The sequence below is a fragment of the Andrographis paniculata genome, unplaced genomic scaffold (genome assembly GCF_009805555.1).
Source record: "Andrographis paniculata isolate CXL003 unplaced genomic scaffold, ASM980555v1 Contig61END, whole genome shotgun sequence".
Taxonomy (NCBI): Eukaryota; Viridiplantae; Streptophyta; class Magnoliopsida; order Lamiales; family Acanthaceae; genus Andrographis; species Andrographis paniculata.
Genome location: NW_026137597.1, coordinates 2,668,739 through 2,687,702, shown reverse-complemented (window position 1 = coordinate 2,687,702; position 18,964 = coordinate 2,668,739).

The window sequence follows — 18,964 nt, the reverse complement described above, 5'->3', positions numbered from 1 at the left end:
TGTTTGTATATTCGAAATTTCACTGAAAATGAAATTCAAATGATTCATTTGTAAGTGCTTCAACATATACGTGAATGTACACTTGCAAAGGCATAATTGTTTCCAAATTATCGTTCTAAGATATATCTAGGATCACACCGGACAACATTTTTTTTTTTTTGTTATAATATAAGTTGTTAGCCACTTTCCTTATAAAATGGTTCATGTTCTAACTTATATACTTTAATCTAAGGGTTACTAAATATTCCTAAGCACACTGAAATCAAATTCATATTTTTTTCTTTGCTATTCAAGATAAGAAAAATTTACCGATGACTAATTGGCATCGGTGAAATTTAATTATTCTTGATCCATCTGATTATCATGTTTTAGTTGTTATCACAATCGGGAGTACTACAACAGCGTATGGTAAAAATTATTTCAGTTATAGTTTTTGTTTGAATCGTAGGGATTATCAGGATGAATATAATTTTGGCCATCATCTCTTAGAATAGTTAAGATTGTTGTAATCGATTGAATAATTTGTTGTCTTTGTATCATATGGTTATTGTCTTTTTTTGAGAATGACATATGGTTTTTGCTAGAAAAGTAATATGGAATCAAAATTGTGCTCTATGGTACTTAGAAAACTTAAATTCAGTTGTTTTGGTTTAAGTTGTTTAGTCTGACAAGCTTGCTTCATTTCATAGGAAAGTCAAGCAATGTTTCAACCATTTGTTTAAGATGAATAACTTTTTACAAATATTGCAAATTCATGGCCAAGGATGGAACTTTGGGTGGAAAACTAGAGTTGCAAGCGACTTCTCTTATCATGCTCTGCAACATATGCATTTATAGTGTATGTCTAACTTTCTTCATACATCAACAATTAAATGATTTCTTTTGGTTTTAATTATAGTTAGTTAAACCTACTTATCCAAATGACTTTACTGTTTCAACTAAAGTAATAGCTTCTTAGGAGAAGTTATTGTGTTGATATTGTCTCATAATTTATGGAAAATTACCAATTTACAATCTTGTTTGTGTAGGCTATTCTCCGGCGTTTGTATATTAAAAAATTCACTGAAAACGAAATTCAAATGATTCATTTGTAAGTGCTTCAATATATACGTGAATGTGCACTTGCAAAGGCATAATTGTTTCCAAATTATGTTCTAAGATACATCTAGGATCACACTAGACAACATTTTTTTTTTTTTATAATATAAGATGTTAGCTAATTTCCTTTTAAGATGGTTTATGTTCTAACTTATATACTTTAATCTAAGGGTTAATAAATATTCCTAAGCACACCAAAATCAAGTTTATATTTTTTTCTTTCCTATTCAAGATAAGAAAAATTTACCGAAGACTAATTGGCATCGGTGAAATTTAATTATTCTTGATCTATCTAATTATCATATTTTAGTTCTTATCACAATGGGGAGTACTACAACAGTGTTTGGTAAAAATTGTTTTAGTTATAGTTTTTGTTTGAATCATACTGATTATCAGGATGAATATAATTTTTGCCATCATCTCTTAGAATAGTTAAGATTGATGTAATCGATTAAATAATTTGTTGTCTTTGTATCATATGGTTATTGTCGTTTTTGAGAATGATGTATGGTTTTACCTAGAAAGGTAATATGAAATCAAAATTGTGCTCTATGGTATTTAGAAAACTTATATTCAGTTGTTTTGGGTTAAGCTTTTTAGTTTGACAGGCTTGATTCATTTGATAGGAAAGTCAAGCAATGTTTCAACCATTTGTTGAAGATGAATAACATTTTACAAATATTGCAAATTCATGGGCAAGGATGAAACTTTGGGTGGAAAACTAGAGTTGCAAGCGACTTCTCTTATCATGCTCTGCAACATATGCATTTATAGTGTATGTCTAACTTTCTTCATACATCAACAATTAAATGATTTCTTTTGGTTATAATTATAGTTAGTTATACCTACTTATCCAAACATCTTTCCTGTTTCAACTAAAGTAATAGCTTCTTAGGCGAAGTTATTGTGTTGATATTGTCTCAGAATTATGGAAAATTACCAATTTATAATCTTGTTTGTGTAGGCTATTCTCCGGCGTTTGTATATTCGAAATTTCACTGAAAATGAAATTCAAATGATTCATTTGTAAGTGCTTCAATATATACGTGAATGTGCACTGGAAAAGGCATAATTGTTTCCAGAGTATCGTTCTAAGATACATCTACGATCACACTGGACAACATTTGTTTTTGTTATAATATAAGATTTTAATCACTTCCTTATAAAATGCTTTATGTTCTAACTTATATACTTTAATCTAAGGGTTACTAAATATTCCTTAGCACACCGAAATCTAGTTCATATTTTTTCTTTCCTTTACAAGATAAGAAAATTGTACCGAAGACTAATTGGCATCATTGAAATTCAATTATTCTTGATCTATCTTATTATCACAATTAAGTTCTTATCAGAATGAGGAGCATTACAACAACTTTTGTAAAAATGGTTTCAATTATAGTTTTGTTGGAATCATAGAGATTATCATGATAGATATGATTCCGGCCATCAACTATGATTATAGTTAAGATTGTTGTAATCGATTCATTACTTTGTAGTCTTTGTTGCATATGGTTATTGTCTTTGTTGAGAGTGATGTATGATTTTAGCAAAAAAGGAAGATGGAATCAAAATTGTGCTCTATGGTATTTACAAAACTTAAATTTAGTGGTTTTGCGTTAAGCTTTTCAATCTTGCAAGCTTGTTTAATTTCATAGGAAAGTCAAACAATATTTCAATCGTTTATTGAAGATGAATTTCCTTTCCACAAATATTGCGAACCCATGGCCAATGATAGAACTTAAGGAGGAAAACTAGAGTTGCAAGCGACTTCTCTTGTCATGCACTGCAGCATATGCATTCATAGTGTATGTCTTACTTTCTTCATACATCATCAAAGAAATTAATTCTTTTGGTTTTGATAAACGTTAGTAATACCTACTTATCCAAACATCTTTACTGTTCAATTAAACTAATAGATTCTTAGCCGAAGTTATTGTATTGATAGTCTCGGAATTTGTAGAAAATTAGCAATTTCTTATTTTCTTTGTGTAGTCCACATTCCCGTGTTCGTACACTTGGAATATCACTAGAAACGAAGTTCAAATTATTCATTTGTTTGTGCTTCTACATACACGTGAGTGTGCACTTGCAAAGGCTTAATTTTTTCCCAACTATTATTCTAAGATACATCTGGAATCCCACTGCACAACATTTTCTTTTTTTTTTTTTGTTATAATATATCATGTTAGGCACCTTCCTTGTAGAATTGTTTATGTTCTAAGATATATACTTCAATCTAATGGTTACTAAATATTTTTAATCACACCCAAATCTAGTTCATATTTTTTCTTTCCACTTTAAGATAAGAACATTGTACCGAAGACTGATTGCATCGGCGAAATTTATTTATTCTTGATCTATATGATTATCATATTTTAGTTCCTATCACAATGGGAAGCGTTACAACAACGTTTGGTAAAAATTATATTAATTGCCATTTTGTTGAGTCATAGTGGTTATCATAATAGACAGGATTCCGGCCATCAATTATGAGAATAGTTTAGATTGCGATAACCGATTAATTAATTTGTAGTCTTTGTAGATTATGGTTATTGTCTTGTTTGAGAATGATGTATGGTTTTAGCTAGAAAATTAATATGGTATAAAAATTGTGCCCTATTGTATTTACAAAACTTAAATTCAGTTTTTTTGGCTTAAGCTATTCAATCTTGCAAGCTTGTTTCATTTCGTAGGAAAGTGAAACAATGTTTCAACCGTTTGTTCAAGATGAATTTCCTTTTTACAAATATTGCAAATCAATGGCCAAGAATGGAACTTGGGTAGGAAAATTAGAGCTGCAAGTGACTTCTCTTGTCATGCACTGCAACATATACAATTATAGTGTATGTCTTACTTTCTTCATACATCATCAAATAAATGAATTGTTTTGGTTTTGATAAACGTTATTTATACCTACTTATCCAAATGTCTTTATTGTTTCAACTAAACTAATAGATTCATAGGCGAAGTTATTGTATTGATATTGTCACAGAATTTGTAGAAAATTAGCAATTTTTTATCTTCTTTGTGTAGTCTACACTCCCATCTTTGCACACTTGGAATATCACTGAAAACGAAGTTCAAATGATTCATTTTTTAGTGCTTCTATATACACGTAAATGTGCACTTGCAAAGGCTTAATATTTGCCCAACTATCCTTCTAAGATAAATCTGGGATCACGCTACACAAACATTTTTTTTTTTTGGTTATAATATGTGATGTTAGCCACTTTCCTTATAAAATGGTTTATGTTCTAAGATATATACTTCAATCTAAGGGTTACTAAATATTCCTACGCACACCCAATCTAGTTAATGTTTTTTAATGTTCAAAATTAGAAAATTGTTTGGAAGATAGATTGCTTCGGTCTAATTTATTTATTGTTGATTTATTTGATTATCATATTTTAGTTCTTATCAAAATGGGGAGCATTACAACAATGTTTGGTAAAAATGGTTTTAATTGCAATTTTGTTTGAATCATAGTGATTATCATGATAGATATGATTCCGGCCATCAATTAGGAGAATAGCTAATATTACGGTAACTGATAAATTAAATTGCAGTCTTTGTAGCATATGGTTTTTGTCATGCTTGAGAATGATATATGGTTTTAGCTAGAAAAGTAATATCGAATAAAAAAATTGTGCTCTGTGGTATTTACAAAACTTAAATTCAATTGTTTTGGGTTAAGCTTTCCAATCTTGCAAGCTTGTTTCATTTCATACGAAAGTCAAACTATGTTTCAACTGTTTTTCGAAGATGAATTTTCTTTTTACAAATATTGCAAATACATGGCCAAGGATGAAACTTGGGTAGGAAAACTAGAGTTGCAAGGGATTTCTCTTTTCATGCACTGTAGCATATGCATTTATACTGTATGTCTTACTTTCTTCACACATCATCAAGAAATGAATTCTTTTGGTTTTGATTAATGTTAGTTATACCTACTTATGCAAATGTCTTTGCTGTTTCAACTAAACTAATAGATTCTTAGGTGAAGTTATTGTATTGATATTGTCTCACAATTTGTAGAAAATTAGCAATTTATTATCTTCTTGGTGTAGCCTACACTCCCGTGTTCGTACACTTGGAATATCACTGAAAACAAAGTTCAAATTATTCATTTGTTTGTGCTTCTATATACACGTGAATGTGCACTTGCAAAGGCTTAATTGTTTCCCAACTATCATTCTAAGATACATCTAGGATCACACTACACAACATATTTTGTTTTGTTATAATATATGATGTTAGCCACTTTCCTTATAAAATAGTTTATGTTCTAAGATATATACTTCAATCTAAGGTTTACTAAATATTCCTAAGCACACCCAAATCTAGTTCATATTTTTTCTTTCCTCTTTATGATAAGAACTTTGTACTGAAGACTGATTGCATCGGTGAAATTTATATATTCTTGATCTATCTGATTATCATATTTTAGTTGTTATCACAATAGGGGGCATTACAAAAATGGTTTTAATTGAAGTTTATTTTGAACCTCCGCGATTATCGTGATAGATATGATTTCCGTCCATCAATTATGAGAATAGTTAATATTACGGTAATTGATTGATTAATTTGTGGTCTTTGTAGCATATTTTTATTGTCTTGTTCGAGAATGATATATGGTTTTAGCTAGAAAAGTAATATGGAAAGAAAAGTGTGATCTATGGTATGTACAAAACTTAAATTTGGTTGTTTTGGGTTAAGCTTTTCAACCGGAAAGGCTTGTTTCATTTCATAGGAAAGTCAAGCAATGTTTCAACCGTTTGTTAAAGATGAATTCACTTTGACAAATATTGCAAATCCATGGCCAAAGATTAAACTTCGGGAGTAAAACTAGAGATGCAAGCGACTTCTCTTGTGATGCACTGCAACATATCCATTTATATTGTATGTCTTTCTTTCTTTCTTTCTGCATCATTTATGAAAGTGTCTCAGGATTTCTTTTGGTTTCATTATAGTTAGTTATACCTACTTATCCAAACTTCTTTATTTTTTCAACTAAAGTAATAGCTTCTTAGGTGAAGTTATTTTGTTGATATTGTCTTAGCATTTGTAGAAAATCACCGATTTGTTATCCAGTTTGTATAGTCTACAATTCCATGTCTGTACATTCAGAATTTCACTTAAAACAAAGTTCAAATTCTGCATATGTATGTTCTTATACATCACGTGAATTTTCACGTGCAAAGGCTAAATTTTTGCACAACTATCATTCCAAGATACATCTGAGATCAAACTGAACAACATTTTTTTCTTGTTATGATATATGATGTTAGCCAATTTCCTTATAAAATAGTTTATGTTCTAAGGTATATAATTCAATCTAATGGTTAGTTAATATTCCTAAGCACACCGAAATCTAGTTCATATTTGTTTTTTTTTTCTTCAAAATAAGAAAATTGTACCGAAGACTAATTAGGATAGTTCAAATATATTTATTCTTGATCTATCTGATTATCGCATTTCAGTTCTTATAACAATGTGGAGCATTGCAATAGTGTTCGGTAAAATGGTTTCATTATAGTTTTGTTTGAACTATAGTGATTATCATGATATATAAGATTCCGGCCATCAGTTATGGGAATAGTTATTATTGCGGTAATCACTGAATTAATTTGCAGTATTTGTAGCATATTGTTATTGTATTGTTTGAGAATGATGTATGGTTTTAGCTAAAAAAGTAATACGAAAAGAAAAGTGTGCTCTATGGTATTTACAAAACTTAAATTCAGTTTTTTGGGTTAATCTTTTCAATCTGACAGGCATATTTCATTTCATAGGAAAGTCACGCAATGTTTCAACTGTTTGTTAAAGATGAATTTCCTTGTGACAAATATTGATGGCCAAAGATGGAATTTTAAAGGAAAACTAGAGTTGCAAGCAGCTTCTCTTGTCATGCACTGAAAGATATGCATTTATAGTGTATGTTTTTCTTTCTTTTTGCATCATTAATGAAAGTGTCTCATGATTTATTTTAGGGAAGAAAGCTAGAGTTGCAAGTGACTTGGCCCAGCCATGTATAAGTATGCCAAAAATAATTTCCTTAGTCGTAAAGTAAGAAATATCTTGAGATTCGATAATAGGAATTTTTTTTCCTTTTTTTTTCCTTTTCTTTTTGTGTTGTCTCTCGATAAGCACAGACTTTTTTTTCTTTTATTTTAGAACGAAACTTGACTTTGACCGACTCAAATTGATAGAAAACTTGAGTGTAAGGTTCTGATAGAAGATGACACTGCCCGACCATGTATAATTATGCGGAAAATAATATTTTTAGCCATAAAGTTCAATACAACCAATGTAATAAGAATATGGATTAAAGAAAACAGAATAATCAAGAAGAAAGGATAGTGCATAGAATGTGAATTAACATAGATGAAAACCAACCACGAGAATGAGTGTCAGTCCTGAAATCAAACCATAGGCTAAAACACAAAAATAGGCTAAATCCCACTGCAAAGGATTGGAAGCCACGAACCGATGGAATCACTCCAAAGACCCGATTTGAGACTCTTAATGTGAGGAACTCACTCCTTAACACTAGAAAATTATAAAAGTGAAATTTTATTCAAGATGTCAAAAAGGTTCCAATTAAAAAGATAGAAAAAAAACCTTATATAGAGGTCCTTGAGAAATGAAAGACAACAAATAATAAAAGAAACAAACCAAAAGGTAAATCTAACTATAAAGAAATAAATAATAAGGAAAGTTCTAGATATGAAATTATGCTATATGGAAAGTTATAATAAAAAGAAATTTATATTACGATAACTTCTAAAAGCTTCCATAAGTGATGATTCTGTTAATAATATTCCATATTTAGCGATTCTCTTGATCCTTCAATTCTGATTCTTGTTGGTCCCATTGACGTAATGTCAGGTGAGGGCTAAGTGGGTCTCCAAGCATCATCTTTAAATTGATTCTCCATGAAAAATCATCGGCTAAACGTAGTAATGGATTATTGAAACTGAAGAGCTCGACTTCGAGTGATGGGTCCCACGGGCATTTGAATCCTTGAAGATTGGACGTCCTCGTCATTACCTCCTTCTTGAAAAGCTTTCTTGTTCTCTCGAACAAAATATTCAGCCTTTGCATAAAAAAGGCTTAAGTCAGAAACATTAAAGTAACATGAACATTGTACTCACCTGGGAGTTCAAGTTTGTAGGCATTATCATTAATGTGTTCCAACACACCAAATGGCCTATCGCCTAGTTATGAAATTCTAGAAATCCATCATTTCTTAAGTGTAGCCAAACCCAATATCCTTTCTTGAATACAAGTTTCTTGAGCCCACAGTTAGCTTGTTTTGCGCATTTGTTAGCTTGTTTTGCGCATTTGTCAGCTGTCTTTCGTAGGTTATCCCGAACTTGTGAATGAAGTTGTTGGAAAATTCAGCCCTTTTTCTGCCATCAAAACTAACATGTTTATTTCATGGAAATGGCATAAGATCAAGAGGAGTTAATGGGTTTAAACTGTAAACAACCTCAAATGGAGAACAATTCGTAGAGCTATGACTCATATGGTTATATGCAAATTCAGCATAAGCTAAACATTCTTCCCAATTGTTCGAATTCCCATTAACTAAGGCACGTAACAAGCTACCTAAAGTTTGAAAAACAACTTCAATTTGACCATCAGGTTGTGGGTGGTGTGATGGAAAACATTAACTTTGTACCTAATTTAGCCCAAAGTGTTTTATAAAAATAGCTCAGAAATTGAGAATTTCTATCAGAAACAATGGATCGTGGAACACCATGCAATATAAAAACCTCTTTGAAAAATAATAAAGCAACATAAGCATCAGTGGTTTTTTTGCATAGAAGACTGTGCCATTTTTTAAAATCAATCAACCACAACATTTATTGAATCTTTACCAGAAAATGTTTCGATCATTAGAGTGGATTTTCCGGATAGCTGCTTGGTATTTTCTATCTGTAAATAAGGTATGGACGTAAATATTGTAAACCAAATAGCCATCAGACTGTGCCTAAAATGAATATGTAATTGATTATATGTTCGATTGTGTGCTTAGATGTGAATTTTGAATGTGTGTCTTATCGTGTGACTATATGTTTGATGAAGCGAGATACATGATACGATGTGCTCATGTGTCTTTTCATTTGTGTGACTATTGTGATATTGATTATCATTTAGCCAAAAGTGGGCTATCGATGTGATATTGATGATTGTTTAGCCGGGAGCAGGCTATCGATGTGACATTGATCATTGTTTAGCCGGGAGTGGACTATCAATGTGACATTGATGATTGTTTAGCTGGGAGTGGGCTATCGATGTGACATTATTAATCGTTTAGTCGGGAGCGGGTTATCGATATGACATTGATAATTTTTTAGCTGGGAGTGGGCTATCGATGTGAGATTGATTATTGTGGAGCCGGGAGTGGGCTATCGATGTGATATTGATGATCGTTTGGCCGAGAGTGGGCTATCAATATGGCATTGATTACCATTTAGCCGGGAGTGGGCTATCGATGTGATATTTACTATCGTTTAGTTGGGAATGGGCTATCGATATGATATTTATTATCATTTAGCCATGAGTGGGCTATCGATGTGACATTGATTATCGTTTATCCGGGAGTGGGCTATCGATTGGATATTTACTATTGTTTAGCCGGGAGTGGGCCATCTATATGACATTGATTATGTTATATTGGTAAATTGTTATGTGTTATGATGGGATGAATGGTCACGAGTATTGCCTTGACTTTTGGGTTACGGTTGGTTGCACTTTTTGTTTACGTATTCATTTCCATACTCATCTAGTGTTGCTGATGATATTACATTTTTTCTCTTTTAGACTGCTTAGCTGAACCCTCCGGTCAATGAATGGCATATCATTGGGGAAATGGTCGTTTGTATTACGAGACACTCGTTTTTGGCACTATTTTGTAATATGCTTGAGTCACTCTTTTCTTGTGTTTGAGAAATACTATGGGTGATATGACATATTCCTACCTTTAGGAATAAATGTTATTACTGCAAAAAAAATATATAGGTGAAATTTTGTGAAGCTTTAGTATTATAGCATGGCGTGTCGCTACACGTTATTGCTATAATGTTGGCATGTGACATACCCGCATTCCGGGTTGTTACGTTTAGTGGTATCAGAGCATAGTTTTTATGAAATAAAACACCACACCCATTTTTGAAAATTTTTTGCAGTGCATGCATTATGAAATCAATATTTGGGACTTGGGGGCTTGCATTACATACATCTCTGCATTGCGTGATGTGACTTGATTGCCTTATTAGTTGTGGTTGTTGAATTACTCGACTAATTGGATATGGATGTTGAGTCTATTGACCTTTTGTGCTTATATATGTCTGTGGTTTTGATTAGATGCACTAGACTCTCATCTTGTTGTGATTGACCTTTTAGAGGTTGCTTATAGTTTGGGTTCTTCTTGTAGTGAAGTGAGAAATGACTCCGCGTGGATGACCTCCACGTGTTCGACGTGTTGCACTGCCTTTGGTGCAACATCGCCTATTGATGGATCAGGTGGGTTTACCGATGATCCTATGATTGAGGAAAACCGGCCTCCTCCACCAACACCGATCGTTGAAGAAGCTAAGACAGAACTACACCCGGAGGGGAAGTATGTACCCCTGGGTATTGATGAGATCTTTGCATGGCAGAGGACTATGATACAGACTTTTCAGAAATAGTCCGAGCTGCTAATATGGTAGAATGTTCTTTTGAGAGAGCATCTTGCACATCAGCAAACACGAGGGGGGACTGATGGGATGGATTAGAGATTGAATGCATATGTTGTACGGGATGAATATTTGGAGAAGGCTCAGAAACATAGACCTCCTCACTATGCTGACAAAGATGACTCCATCATTCTAGAATTGTGGTTCTCCTTTTTCGATAAGATCTTCTATGCTGTGAGATGCCCTGAGACCCACCGTGTTGGTGTTGCAGTCTACTTTTTGACTGGTGAGGCGGATGAGTGCTGGTGTAACACTCATCTTGAAGGTGAGGCACTTGAAGCCTAAACTTAGGAGGCACTAAAAGCCGAAATGACTAGGACGTCTATCCTAGCTATTTGAGGTCTGAGAAAAAGTTTGAGTTCCACCGGATGATTCAGGGGAGCAGGACGATTATTGAGTACTACACGATTTTGTGAGTTGATGAAATTTGATCTAAGTATTTTCAAAGATTCGGCTGCACAAGTTGTAAAGTTCGAGGACGTGTGCAATGGGGAGATTCGTGTTGCCTTTGCGAGTGTAAGGACACCCACACTCATTGAAGCATATAATCGAGCAGCATACATGGAGAGAGCACTTTGGGATGGTGAGCGGGTGAGAGCTTTTAAGAGGCATGAATCCAGATTAAGTTTAGGGCCAGGAGGGAAGAGGCCACAAGCCCTGTTTCATTGGGGGGCAGGTCTAAGGGGTGGTTTGAGAAATAGGGGAAGGAAAGAGGTGAAGAAGGTTGGGCATCTGCTCTGTGTCCAAGTTGTTTTATTAATCATCCTGTATATTACTGGTTGTGTTTGGTACAGAGAAATGAGGTCATGGAAATGGAAATGGCCTCATTTTCTCTTGTTTGTTTGAGTAAGAGAAATGAAACTTAAGAAATAAATCATTTCCATTTCTCGATTTTTATTTCTCTCTCAAATACAGGGAAATAGAGAGAAATGATGTTGCAGTATATTTTTTAAAAAATTTTTTTATCTTTTTTGTATTATTTAATTTTTATATTTTTTTAAAAAATTATATTATTTCAATTTTACAAAAATCAAATTTGATTTATTGTTAAATTATTTAATTTTTACGATCTTTTAAGAAATTGTATTAAATATAATCTTAAAAAACATCGTATATAATTTATAACTTTTTTTAAAAAAAAAAGTCACCAAAATTATTTTTCATGAATTCTCATTCGTTAAAATTTGTTTTATTCGGTAAATCATTTATTCTTGTATGATCTATTCATATAGCTGCCTTTTTTTATATTTCTCAATTGAATTCTCTGTTTGACCAAACAAGAGAATTGATTCTTTTGCTCAATTCAATTCTTTTTCTCTCCAATTCCATTTTCTACTTTCATTTCTATGCAATTCCATTATTTGTACCAAACGCCCCCTAACGGGAATCTAAGAGAATGCCTCAGTTATGGACAGCCCGGGCACATGCAGTTTCAGTGCACTATACCGGGGAGCGATGGGAGAGTGCAGGCGGGAGGACCCCCACCGGGAGCACCACAGTATCCACAAATTGCACCTACATGGCATGGACGTCCCCCACTCCAAACGGGTGCTCCATTGACTGTTCGCTCTGCACCTGAGGCAGAAAAGAGAAGTGATGTGATGAAGGGTACACTTCTTGTATCCGATCACTCCGGATTTACATTGTTTGATTTGGGTGCTTCTTGTTCCTTCATTGGTGCACATTTTGCTCGGTTAAGTGGCGTATCTGGGTTCGATTCTACTTTTATGAGTATAGCTTTGCCTTTGGGTCAGGATCTTATTTGTGATACTATGATCCGTTATGTGTCTGTGGTAGTTAATCATATCGTGTTTACCATTGATTTCCTTGTGTTAGAGTTTAGTGAGTTTGACTTGATATTGGGAATCGATTGGTCGGAAAAATATCGAGCCCAATGGGATTTTCACTTAGGCAACCTAAATCTTAGGACGATGGATGGAGTGACGACGTCATGCTACAAGCAACAAGTGATGTCTAAGTCCAAGGTGGTTAGCTCTATAACGCTCTCCTTGATGATCCGAAAAGGGTATCCAGTCTTTTTGTGTTTGATTTATTACACACGAGCTAAGGAACTAAACTTGGAAAGTATTCCTATAGTTTGAGATTTTCTCGATGTTTTTCCCCTATGAAATTCCAGGTTTTCGTCCAGTACGAGAGATTGATTTTGAAATAAACTTGGTACCGGGAGCACAACCAGTGTCAAGGCTACCTTATCATATGGTTCCAACTGAAATAAAAGAGTTGAAGAAACAGTTGGATAAACTATTAGAGAAATCATACATGTGACCGATTAGCTCACCATGGGAGCCCCTGTGCTATTTGTACAAAAGAAGGATGGGTCTCTGAGGCTTTGTATTGACTATTAAGCAATCAACCAAATGGAAATAAAGAACAAATATCCACTTTTGAGGATCGAGGACTTGTTTGATCAATTAGACGGGCACAAGTTTTCTCAAAGGTGGACTTGAGATCAGGGTATCATCAGATTCGTGTGAAGGAAATTGATATCCTAATTACGGCTTTACGGACATGATACGGACACTTTGAATTAACCGTGATGCCATTTGGACATACGAATGCCCCAGCTATGTTTATGGATCTAATGCAAAAGGTCTTTGGACAGTGGCAGGATAAGTTTGTGGTCGTATTTATCGATGATATCTTGATATATTCGAAGGATCCTCATGCACATGGCCGACACTTAGGAATGGTATTAAAGAAGCTTCAAGTTTAGAAGTTGTACATGAAATTTTCAAAATACAAATTCTTGTTGTCGCGTGTGCACTTTCTTGGACATGTCATATATGTTGAAGGGGTCACCATGGATGCCTCAAAGGTGGAAAGAGTATCGAATTGGAAGGCACCGTGCAACATCGGGGAAGGGAGAAGATTTTTGGGTTTAGCGGGTTATTATCAAATATTTATTAAGGACTTTGCAAAGATAGCTCGACCCTTCACAAACTTGACAAAAGAAATAGTGAAGTTCGAATGGAATGATAAATGTGCAGCGGCATTGTCAGAATTAAAGTCGAGATTGACTTCTACATCCGTGTTGGCATTGCCCAAAGATGGCCAAGATTATGATATTTATGCTGACGCCTCTCTTAATGGTTTAGGTTGTGTTTTCATGAAGAATGGTCAGGTTATTGCATATGCTTCAAGATAATTGAAATCACATGAGAAGCGATATCCGACTCATGATTTGGAAATGCAGCAGTTGTGCTTGCCTTGAAGATCTAGAGACATTATCTATTGGGGAGTAAATGTCGCATCTTCACAGATCATAAAAGATGAAAATCAGTGTTCACATAAAGAGACTTCAACCTGAGACAGATTTGTTGGTTGGAATTGGTTAAGGATTACGATGCTGACATATTATACCATGAGGGCAAGGCTAATGTGGTAGCTGATGCTCTAAGTGGTAAAAGTCATCATGTTGGTTCTCTCGTATTTTTTGACAAGATATGTGAAAGATGAATTGATTGAGATTAGAGGTAGTCACTCCTGGGTAAACACAAGTGATGTTGGATGCACTTTCGGCTGCACCTACCTTGTATTATGAGATTCACGAGAGGCAAAAGATGGATCCCAAATGTTCTAAGATCATAGTACGGGTATGCAAAGGGAAGCTCAATGAGAGAAGTAGGTTTGAGTTGGCTAGTGATGATAGCTTTCATTTAAAGAGAGATGGTGCTTGCTAGACTCAAGTAGAGATTTGAAAGGGAGATTGATGGATGAAGCCCATTTGTCACCTTACTCGGTTCATCTGAGGGGTGATAAGATGTACAAAGACTTAAAAAGAAATTTTTGGTTGGTTGGTTTGGAAAGAGATGTTGTTGATTACATTTCTAAATGCCTTGTGTGTTTAAGGGTGAAGATTGAGCATGGTAGACCGATGGGTCTGTTACAGCCACTTGAGGTCCCGAGTTGGAAATGAGACTCAATAGCGATGGACTTTGTGACTGGCTTACCGGTGAGTAAGAACCAATTTGATTCAATTTGGTGGTTGTGGATAGATTTTCAAAGACTGTAGTGTTCTTACATATACATAAGAATTGGTCAATGACTAAGTTGGCCAAAGCGTATGTACGTGATGTGGTGAAACGGGTGTGCCAACTAGTATCATTTCAGATAGAGATTCCAAGTTTATGTCTCACTTTTGGAAAGAGATGCGGCATGAATTTGGGACAAAATTGAGTTTCAGTACTGGATTTAACCCGATGACTGATGGTCAGACGGAGAGGACCATTCAGACTCTTGAGGATATGTTGAGGGCTTGTGTGCTGCAATTTCAGATTTCATGGACTGATCGTTTGAGCTTAATCGAATTTTCATATAAAAAAAGTTATCACACAAGTGTTAAACCCTTAAGGAATAGGAATGTACATTTCGTGAAAGTGTTATACATCGACGTGGAGTCGAGGAAACCACGTGGGAAGAGGAGTCGTTGATCCGTGAGCGGTACCCTGAGCTTTTTGGTACGTTTGTGTGATTTAATTGCCCTATTTGTGTAATTCGAGCTCGTGATTTTGTTGTATGTGTTAATACTTACTCGGTGATTTGATACCAACATGATAGCTATCTGAGTTTTATGGTATCTGTAATTTTGGGCTCGTTTAAAAATTGATAGATTGAAGAGGTTTTGAGGTTGATTTGAGAATCCCAAGACTTTGAGGCATGATTGGTAGTGGCTTGTTAGTTGATAGTCTTGGTTAAAAGATTGTGGTGTTGAGGGCAGTTTAGATGCCGTGGTTTTGATTGATTTCGGGGACAAAACCTTTTAAGGAGGAGTGAGTGTAATATCCCGATTTTGAAATATATTAAAATAATATTATTATATCAAATAAATATTTTGGTAACATTAATGAGATAGAGAAATTAATATTCGGGAATAAATTATATTCTTATTTTATTTTTTTATTATGATTGAAGAGATTATTAAAAGGATATATATCGATAAAGATAAATATAATATATAATATATATATATAATAAGATAATTAAAGTAACAATAATAATAATAATAATATAAGGTAAGTTAAAGATGATCATTATCATAATAATAATAATATATAAATGTAATAAATTTATGTATGACATGTATATACATACAAAGGAAAAGTCAAAGCAACTAAACCCTAAGTAAAAGCAAACGCGGCCGGAGAAGAAAGAAAAGAAGAAAAAGACAAAGATTTAGCCATCCGATTTCAATTCTGACTTTGATAGTGTGTTCCTTGCTGGGACTAGAGTTTAATTGTAATTTTTAATATGAATTTGGATATTTGTGTATTAAATTAGAAATTCTTCGAAAATTCACAATTGACTATTTAGCTATTTAATCGACGAATTTCTTTAGCTAATAGCCTATTCGTAGCCTCAGTGTTATATTTTGAGAATTTAGTATCGATCCAAGTCGAATTGAAAATGAAAATGTGTTGCACCTTGATAGTTAGAAATCACATGCGTTAAATATTCATGTTATATGCGATATTCGATTGATTTTGATTGGATTCTGCCTAATTTCAGTGCGTATTGTTTATTTCCGACATGCAGGAAAAAAAAAAAGACAAATTTGGTGAATTTGGAGAAAAATAGAAGAAAAAAATCACCATTGGACAATCAAGTTGGTCATGACCATGAATAAACACACCCTCTTGACATGGGGAATTTAATTAAAAGCCCAAAAGCCAACTACAAAATAATTAGGGCAAAAATTAAATAAAATGAGAGGATCACACGCAGAAAGAGGGAGGAGAACGACCAGAGCAAATACGCACAGGAGCAGGAGACTGACAGACTCATAGATCGCGCATGAGCAAATCGACAGAGAAGATTTCCCCTCCCACTATGACTTTATCTTTCTCTTTTGTTCTTTACTATTTGATTATGGAGTAGATACTTTTCTAGTTTTGGGGATGATAATTTTTTGGTCCTTATGTTTTGGAGATTCTTGACTTTCTTTATAAATTTCTTTTTAATTATCAATATTTGTCTAATTCTGAAAATAATGTTTTTGATTGTCAGATTGATTGGATATTTTTGTACGGATATTTAAATTAGTCTGATAATCTAAAGTCAATTCAGGTAGGATATCCGTAATTGTATTCGCACTTAAATAGGTGACAACCGGGTTGAATAGTTCCTTCCCGGGGGTTACACAATCAAATCTAATTGCTCCTCTTAGGTCGTAATTATTTTGAATTGGGTTTTTCTAGATTAAAATGCGATTAGGCAATATTTCGTATGGGCATACCTAGGTTTATTAGCTTAATTAGGTGTAGTTAACGGTCGTACCATAATTACCTACACAATAAGGAAAAATTGGTTGTCAGAGCTTGTTGATAACTATAACCAATTTATTGATACTTTAATAAGAACTAACTTTATTGAATCAATGAGAAAACACAAGTGCTATAATTGCATCATCCCTTGAGCCAGATATCCCCTTGATAGCTAGTTCTCCGTTGATTTAATTATTTTGTTATTCTGCCTTCATTAGATAATAAAAGAAAATTCCCCCTATATTTACTATCTTAGAACGCGAAAGAGTGAATCACACAATCCTTGTGGAGACGATCCCTTCTCCTGTATTACATTAAGTAATGAGCACGGAATAGGTGAATTATTTGATTGACCGTATGACAGGTCAATTTTTGGCGCCGTTGCTGGGGATTGGTGCTTTGTTTTACTCTTTTGGGTTATTTTAATTTATCCTCTTGTTTATGCCCCGTTCTTCCCATACAGGTGAACTGATATTTATTCTTGAGATCAAGAAGGTTGAGCGAAAGCTGCGTAAGGAAGCCAAACAACGAAAAGCTGCTCAAGTTGCGAAGCTGACAGAATCTTTAAACCACCTCAGAATCTCTAACTCTAGTAACTCTTAAAGTGATCAAGAGACTGTCATGGCTGAGCATACCCACACTCTAAGGGAGTTAGTTGCTCCCGACTTGGCGCAGCAGCCCTTATGCATTAACTTTCCAACACTCAATAATACTATAGCTTTTGAACAGAAATCTGGCTTAATTCATTTACTACCTTATTTTCATGGACTTGCAGGTGAAGAACCTCACAAACACTTGGAAGAGTTCGACGTTGTGTGCTCCAGCATAAAACCGCCAGGTCTTACTGAGGAACAGAACAAACTCAGAGCCTTCCCATTCTCACTCAAAGATGCTGCAAAGGATTGGCTCTACTATCTCCCACCTGGAAGCATTGACACGTGGAACGACATGAAAAAGAAATTTTTGGAGAAGTACTTTTCAGCTTCCAGAGTTGTGATTCTGAGAAAGAAAGCAACAATCAGGTGAAACGCTCCATGAATATTGGGAGCGATTTAATAAGCATATCATTAAAATTCCACAATATCAAATTCCCCCTCAATTATTGACTCAATACTTTTACGATGGTTTTTCATTGATGGACAGGAACATCATCGATATTGCAAGTGGTGGAGCTTTAGTAAATAAGATGTTGGCACAAGCTTGGGATCTTATTGCGAGGATGGCTGAAAACACGCAGCAATTTGGTTCAAGGGATGTTGGACAGACGAGCGGAAACAACAGCGACCATGCCATCCAATCGATGCAACAACAACTTTCTTAGTTGACGAGCTTTGTTCGCAAGATGGTCGTGGAAAAATCCAACCCGAGTGTCCAGGTCAAGGTGTGTGGAATATACATGAGTGCAGGACACCCTACAGATGCATGCCCGACCCTCCAAGAAGAAAGTGCAGTGGATGTGAACGCTGCAAACTACGGTATGAATAGACCTCCAGCATACAATCCATACTCCAACACCTACAATCCAAGCTGGAGAGATCATCTGAACCTGCGTTATGGAAACGCACAGCAGAGTAATGCTCCTCAACCATTCGGAGCTATACAGTAGATACAACAACCTCGTTTCTATGAGAAACAGCTGCCCCAAGCACCCACAAGCAACTCCAGTTCATGTTTGGAAGACTTGGTGAAGTCTATGGCTACCACTACCCTGCAGTTCCAACAAGAGACGAAAAAGTTCCAACAAGAGATGAGATCGACAGTTGACAAATTACAAGGTCAGATCAATCAAGTGTCAGAGGAGGTAAGACAACTACGTGAAAGAGGAAAGTGGCCCGCTCA